We start from the raw sequence: 7,851 nt of genomic DNA on the forward strand, positions 1-7,851 counted from the left end.
GTAATTTAAAATAAATATATAATGTCCTCTTTTATGTAATATTCCAAAACTTCTCATAATTATAGTTTGTTTTTTTTTCCTTTTTTCAAAGGATTTTTTTCAAGGATTTTAAGCATAATTTCACCAACCATCACTGTTTAATTTTTCTTTTAATTGTTATTACAATAATGGACATTGTTAGTGTAGTATAGGATTTGCATAATCCCACGTGGTATGTTTTATATTTTGATTATGATGTGCAGCAACAAGAAAAGCTATAACCTTACAATATGTAATTATTTCATTATTTTTTTGCTTTTAAATCTTCCCAATGTGAATACAACATTGAAGGCATAATTCCTAATTTTCATTTGGCTACGAAAAAACAGATTTAAAACTTACTCATGACCTGCTATGCTGAAGTAATTCATCTCTACACCAGGCTTTAAATCATCCCAAGGTGAATCAAGAAGATGTTCAATTGAAAACCAAGATGTTTTAGTCGTTGTTATTCCGTTAAATGTCAAATGTATAAGCTCGTCATAACTTTTTGAATACAATGTTAACTTCACCTATGCATACATTATTAGCGATTATTAATGAGTATGTAGGTATATTTCTTTAATAGTGACTAGTATTATGCAAATTATACTATAAACAAAAGTTGATCAAATAAGAGTTTAAAAATAAGAATGGACATGTATTCAATAGAGCTAATACAGAGTTTTAAAAATAAGTATATGAAAACAGAGAGAGAAAAAGGATGTTTAAGAGCAATTTAAATGCTGGCTACTGTATGTATACAATAGGACATTATAGTATATCAGTAGCAATGTGTTCAATGGTAGATTAGTATAGATCATTACGCTACAAACCTGAATAATGTTCGAACTAGTCCAGTTTTCCAACAGTTTGTTCAATCTGAAGTTTTCTGAAGAACCAAATGATTTAGCAGCCTCCGATTCTGATGTTTGAGTTCCATCGACAAATGACTCATAAATGGAAACTCCAGTACCCGACATGCCCTTGAATATCAAGTTCCATTCTAAAAAAGAATCGGCATGAACGAATAAGTTTCTCTATTCTGTATGTTATACCAGAGAAGAGTGAAATTATAATTTCACTCATCCCTGGTTAATAATATTTATTCGGCAAAAGTTCATAAAGTACATTTTACAATTCATCTTGCCAGGAGCAAGTAATAGGCATGAGCCCAAACAAAAAACTGCTCTTACTCCATCATTACTTATAAAATACAAAAATAACAAAACTAAGTAGCACAAATTAAGTCAAAATAAAACAAAACAAAACAAAGTTATAATGAGATACACCAATTAAAAATAAGCTGCATTGAATAAACAATATAAACAATTACAACTTAATATTTTGAGATCAAATGTTTGATGAGTTGGGCTTTAAAGTCTGAAATTGTAGCACATTGTTTAATTTCATTGGGAAGTTGCTCCCATAATCTAGGGAAAATAACAAACGATGAATTTAAAAATGTATTGGTCTTTGCCTTCCAATGTATTAACCGCCCTTCACACCTCTCACTTGATCTCACAAACTCATTAAAGGATGATGGACAGAGGCCATGCATTATTTTAAAACCTAATATGAGTCTATACACTTTAAATATATCTTCAATACTTAAAATATTTAGGGTCTTTAACCTATATAAATATGAAGTGTCCCAATTTCCTTCTTTTCTGTACATAATTATTCTAGTGGCCTTTCTCTGAACCCTTTCAAGTCTATACATATGAGATATTTCAGTAGGTGCCCACATACAACAATAGTAAGTCAAAACAGGTAGTATTAGTGCTTTGTAAAGATTTAGCATTGTCATCCAAGACATTGCTTTACTACATCTTGAAACAAAACCAAGAAGTTTGCTTGCCTTACTACAAACATAATCTACATGAGAGTGGCATGTTAATTTACTGTTGATATATACACCAAGTAGTTTGAATTCATGGACTCTTTCCGTTGAATCGGAATTGATATCGTAAGCAAATATGATGGGATCTTTACACCTGGATAAACTCATTTCTGCACATTTTGATGCCTTTAATGGTAGTTTATTTAAAACTGACCATTCATAAATCTTATTTAAATCACTCTGTAACTTTATACAGTCTTCTAATTCATGAATAGGTCTTGAAATGGTATTGTCATCAGCAAATTGAAAAATTGAAGATTCTATACCATATTCAAGATCACTCACATACAATAGAAACAAAAGAGGGCCAAGAACTGACCCCTGGGGTACCCCTGATATTACATTCTTCCAATGCGATATTTCACCTCTATAGATAACTCTTTGTTTTCTATTTAAAAGAAAATCCTGAATCCATTTATTTAAACCTTTGTTTAAGCCAATATTGTTAAGTTTCTTAATCAGACGATTATGGGGTACTTTATCAAAAGCAGATGAAAAATCTAAGAAAATTACATCTACTTGCTTACAATTTTTTGCATCTAAACTTTGAGCCCATGAATGAAACGCCTTAGTGAGTAACAATTCAGTACTATAAGCATGTCTAAAACCAAACTGATTATCTGATAATATACTATTAGCCTCTAAGAAATTATTTATTTCTTAGAGTACATTTGCATAAATTTACGTAAGAGCAAATTCGTAAATTCCGCGTAACTTTTATAATTTGCTATGCTATATACAAGGTTGGTACATACCTTCGGTACTGATTTCACCCATCCAATTCAACCATGTTTACTGATTAGGTAATTAGTTATTGACATGTAAAACGAATTTAGGTTAAACTATTTACAAACTGCTTGTCAATATGCTGAAACATACTCCCACAATACAACAATAACAATACATGTTTTTAATTGCTAGAAACCGGTTAAACAGCTCGAGTACAACATCTAAATGTTGAACATTTATTTTAAAGATGTATGTCCCCCTGAATTTTTGTTTTAATTGTTGTTTTTGAATATGCCATTTTAATTTCACTTAATAGTTATCCACTTTGATCAAAAATTGAACCGAAAAAAAACTATTTTTACCTGAAAAACAGTAATTTAAAGCAAATAGGCTGCCAGCCAATGGGGTTTTTGGTTAAATTTGTGATCATTTATTTTGTATCATTCAAAATTCTTCAAATGTATTACAACAAAAATGTGGTTTCGATTAAACCTTGTTTCCGGTCAATGTTCAGTTGAGTTATGTTGAGTTGCGCTGAGTTTTCAGAATGATGATGATTTCTTGGTTACGGTATTTTAATTATCTTGAGCCTGTCAAACTCTTGTGATGTAGGTGTAAACCGAATGCCGGCAACGAGCAAACTGGCCCGCGTGAAAATTTTTCTTTATGATGCAACCTAGCATAGGGCATGTATATGCCCTTTTCTAATCTAGGCTTACATTAAGTCTTAAATAAAACTGCATGTGATTGTATTGTATCTCCACATAATATCTATTTCCGAAATATCATAGGAATATTTGGTAATACAGCATCTCATTTACTACTACATACATGTGAAAAACATGGGATGTTGTATTACCAAACATTCCTATGATACTTCGGAAATAGATACAGTACCGAGAATCGGCTGAATAACGGAGGTGTAGGCTGGGGGTGCGAGGGGTGCGGAAAAGTTCAGTTTTTTTTAAGTTTCTACTCCTGACATTTTCAAAGTATGAGTGCAATTTATGAAGACTTAGTAGCTCTAGCCATGGTGGGTTGGTAATGTGGGCTTTTAATTTTGTTTCACTTCAATGTCCAATTTCTGGGGACTTTGCAGCACTACATTTCAAATGTTCTTAGGCAAAGTTAAAACAATTAACTTAACCTAGAGACAGCAACCACGGAAGCAACCAGTCTACGCTTCTGAATAGATAGTGAAATTCCTGCATAAAGGTACTTTTACCATTACCTGATTTGCAATGTCCATTATCACAGAAACACACGTGAGTATCCAAACCAGAATGACCATGGTGATACGTTTCGTCTTTACAATTTCCGTAGTATTCCTTTACAACAACAAAATAACGTTATCTTATTTTGATGAAAAGAAAAATCATTACTATACCATGAAAAGTACAGTGTGTCGTAACGGCAACAGTAGTTGTTAAATCAAATAAGCGGCAACAGCAAATATTAAATTTATATAGATTATTGTATAAATACAAAATGTTTGCAACATCACTATGGTGATAGGCAGATTAATCTGACTGTAGCCATGGTATTCAGTGCGTTTGTATAAATAATAACTGTTTATCAGTTGAATATTGATAATATTTCATCAGTTGTGAAAGATTAACGGAGATGCGACGGAGCCAAGTTAAACAGGTAATCTTTCAACAAACGAAATATTATCTCAATTCCACGAATACAAAACAATCATTATTATTTGTTTTTACAATTTGCCTTTCTCATAGCGAGAGAAAAAGGATATAGACTAAATACGAATCTACCATCGTAGGCCTATGTTGTTGTTTTTTCCATATACTGAACTGAACATGCATTAGAAACATTATATCACCGATAGGATATACTGTATGCAAATAAATGCTTATGAGTTAAATAGGAAGAATATTTTATTTATAATATACCTGATTATTGTCATTTGATTATATGAAACAAACAAATTAACAAACAAATTAACAAGGCGCTGTTGGTTATATAATTTCAAACTGTGAAATTGAATGCTTTATATTCTTACCTTATCAATGAACTCATAATAAACTACATCGTCTACTACCTCAATATTGTTTGTATCTTCGTGTTTAGCGCAATTCAAGTAACATACACTGCGCAGCGTGTCATAAGAAACTGACTGGCACAACTGATCCTTCTGGCAGGAAACAATGCATTGGACTACGGAAGGACTCTTGAAACTGTGTATTATGTGGCCTGGTAACGTAACACCAATTTCGGTTGTCTTCATTATGCTGGATCGTTGATGTTTTCTTTCAACAACTGACCGACGGTCAATAAATTCTAGAATGAAATATATAATAAACAATTCCAGAAACAAATTATAATACAAACGTGATCAAACTAGTAGACTGTTTGTGCTAATGTTATACGTTTTAAAAAGTGACACCTGCAGGTGTTGATACGGTATGAAAGGAATCAATTCTCAGATCTTCTTTAAAAATATCGTTGGCATATAAAATTTGGACATTCGTATCGTTTTCAAACATCAAAAGTGCCTGATCAAAATAAAAGCCAATCACATCACCAGCTTCTACAGGAATCCAGTCGGAACGAGAAAGAGAATGTGTATAAGTTTGATCGATTTTATCGACGGCCGATAGCATTGTGTGGCCTATCAGTTTATATTCCTTCACTGTATCTGTAGGCCGCCACACCAACCCCGTGAAATTCACAGATACAGATGGAATCCACTTCCATGCCTTGATGTACCCAGGACAATTGATAGGGTTGTCTGGATTTATCATGACCATATTTCTGATGTTATCTAATACTGTACCCATTCTGAGTGTATCTTTCTTTGTACAATCAGCTTGCGATTCTATAAAAAAGAAATTAAAAAAATAGGCCATCTAAAAGTGTATACTACCACAAAAACAGGCTCAATACTAAAATTATAGTAAATTAGTTTATTCAGTTACGGTATTTAGTAATATTAACATTTGATAACGAAATTATGGAGTCCAGATTAGGTTGCTTGGTGACAACCTAGCGCATTTGATAGACCGGTCAAGATTATCGCGACATTGTTTTTCCATAGTTGTGAACGTGTTCACCAAATGTGAGTATGGCTTTACATAATATACATTATATGCTTGTTACAACCGATAATGTAGAACAATCCACCGCTAATGTAGTCAAACATCCAGTTTTATGTAGAAACAACAACAACTTTTGTAGTAAAACAAATCAACACCAGCTAATATAGAAAGTTCAACAGCTATGTAACAAAAATTTCCTCACGGCTAATGTACCTAATTACTATCGCTAGCAAAAGTATATATATTTATAACAAAGCTATGTTTAAATGCATCTCTCTGTACTTAGCTATCAGTATCGGAAGCACCCGAATTTGAAAAAGCAACAACCCTCGGTAGCTACTACCACTCTTATAAATAAGTAACAAGTTCTCAAAATCGACCACCTTTCGTAAAGACAAACTCTCGTAAATAACCACCTCTCCTAAACTACCATCTACTACATCTCACTTAAGGAACCGCTTCTGGACGACCACCTCTCTATACAACCACCTCATAAGGACCACCACCTCTCGTAAGGGAAGATGTGGTCGTTACGAGAGGTTGTCGATTAAAAGATGCGGTCCCTTAAGAAATGTGATCGTTACCGATTACCACTTTTTGATAGTTGCTTACGGGAGGTGGATAGACTGATAGCTGCGAGATGCATTTGCACATGCTTTAGACTTAGGTTTTACTACATTCACGGTGGATTGATCTACATTAACGGTTGTTTCGACATTATCTGGCGTTTTCTACATTAGCAGTTGTAACACTGCTGTATATATCTATGTATGTGGTGTATTAAAACGCTAACATAATGTTTAAAGCAATTAAATGTTGTACAATTCTAGTTTCATTGTTTTAGTGTGAGTCTATGAGTGGGACCAGTGTCTCTCATAAACATATTAACCGCGCCTCGCAGCTTCAAACATGTTCGAGATTCACTACGATTGTGCACCAATTCAACTGCGATGGTTATGTATTTGTAAAATGTTCTCGAAGCATACCTTTGATTAAGATCAGAAATATAAGTAATGTCACCCTTTTATGTCTGTCCACCATGATGTCGTTTTAACAGCCCTAATGATTAAGAAAGGATGGATTGGTAAAACAAATTCTGTCTATACTAAAAATGATAGATCAAATTGTATTCTTACATAGGCCTACTATAAAAACATAATCCGCTCCCGTAAGCAAACACAAATGGCGTTAAAGACAATTCTTCGAGGAACAAACACGTATTGCCGTACGGGCACACACAAAACAAATGATGATGAACAAATTGGTGAAAGAACAAATTGCCGTATTGTTAAATTTACATATGGTTAAATTGCCGAAAGGAAACAAATAGGCGTAAGGACAAAATTGCCGATTGCCGTCAATTTAACAACACGGCAATTAAACCAAACGACAATTTGTTCTATCACCATGATTTGTTCATACGGCAATGTGTAATGTGTGTGTTTGTACAGCAATATTTGTTTGTAACTCGAAGAGTTATGTCTTTAACGCCACTTGTTTGGCTAACGGAAGCGGTATTGTTCGAACGGCAACATTTGTCTATTTTGCCCCTAATGGCCGCCCATACCTACCCGATTTTCTGACTGACGTCACTACATGGTCACTCGAATATAACAAATATGATTTGTGTCTCTTTTGTAGTTGTTAATCCCATTTAATGGACCCGCGTCGCGCTAATGCGCATCCTATTATATCCTAGATTATATTAATTCCCCACCAAAGGGGTTAATGTCCACAATACAGACAGACCATGGATTACACAACATGTGCATATACTAATTCATAAACGGCAAGCCGCTTACGTTAAAAGTGACCCAATAAAATGGAGAACATTTTGAAATATTGTTAAGCGCGAGGTCCTAAAAGGAACTTCTAGAAAAGAAATTATTTACATAACCTCAAAATTCAAAAACGGTAAAAGTTCGGGCCTTGACGATATTGCTCCAACAGTTGTTAAAGACACCTTAACATTCCCTACAACCTTAAAACTAAAATTACCCCAATTTATAACAAAGAAAACCCTCACTCTTTTTCAAACTATCATCTCATCTCTCTACTATCGTGTTTTAAAAAAATAATCGAAGGTCTTATGTACAACAGATTTTTAAACTGTTTTTCTTATCACAATATTCTTCAAGACAACCA

At 33.5% G+C, this 7,851-nt stretch overlaps 1 long non-coding RNA gene across 1 annotated transcript; it reads right to left on the minus strand.

The window, feature by feature from the left end:
• Positions 1 to 4,703: 4,703 nt before the first annotated feature.
• On the minus strand, positions 4,704 to 6,831 carry LOC140048907 (uncharacterized). The gene is made up of 3 exons (XR_011845167.1): positions 6,693 to 6,831; positions 5,445 to 5,486; positions 4,704 to 4,948 (listed from the first exon to the last, which is right to left on the minus strand). It is a non-coding gene; the product is annotated as an uncharacterized lncRNA (long non-coding RNA).
• Positions 6,832 to 7,851: the final 1,020 nt, after the last annotated feature.

The sequence above is a fragment of the Antedon mediterranea genome, chromosome 1 (assembly GCF_964355755.1).
Source record: "Antedon mediterranea chromosome 1, ecAntMedi1.1, whole genome shotgun sequence".
Classification (NCBI taxonomy): domain Eukaryota; kingdom Metazoa; phylum Echinodermata; class Crinoidea; order Comatulida; family Antedonidae; genus Antedon; species Antedon mediterranea.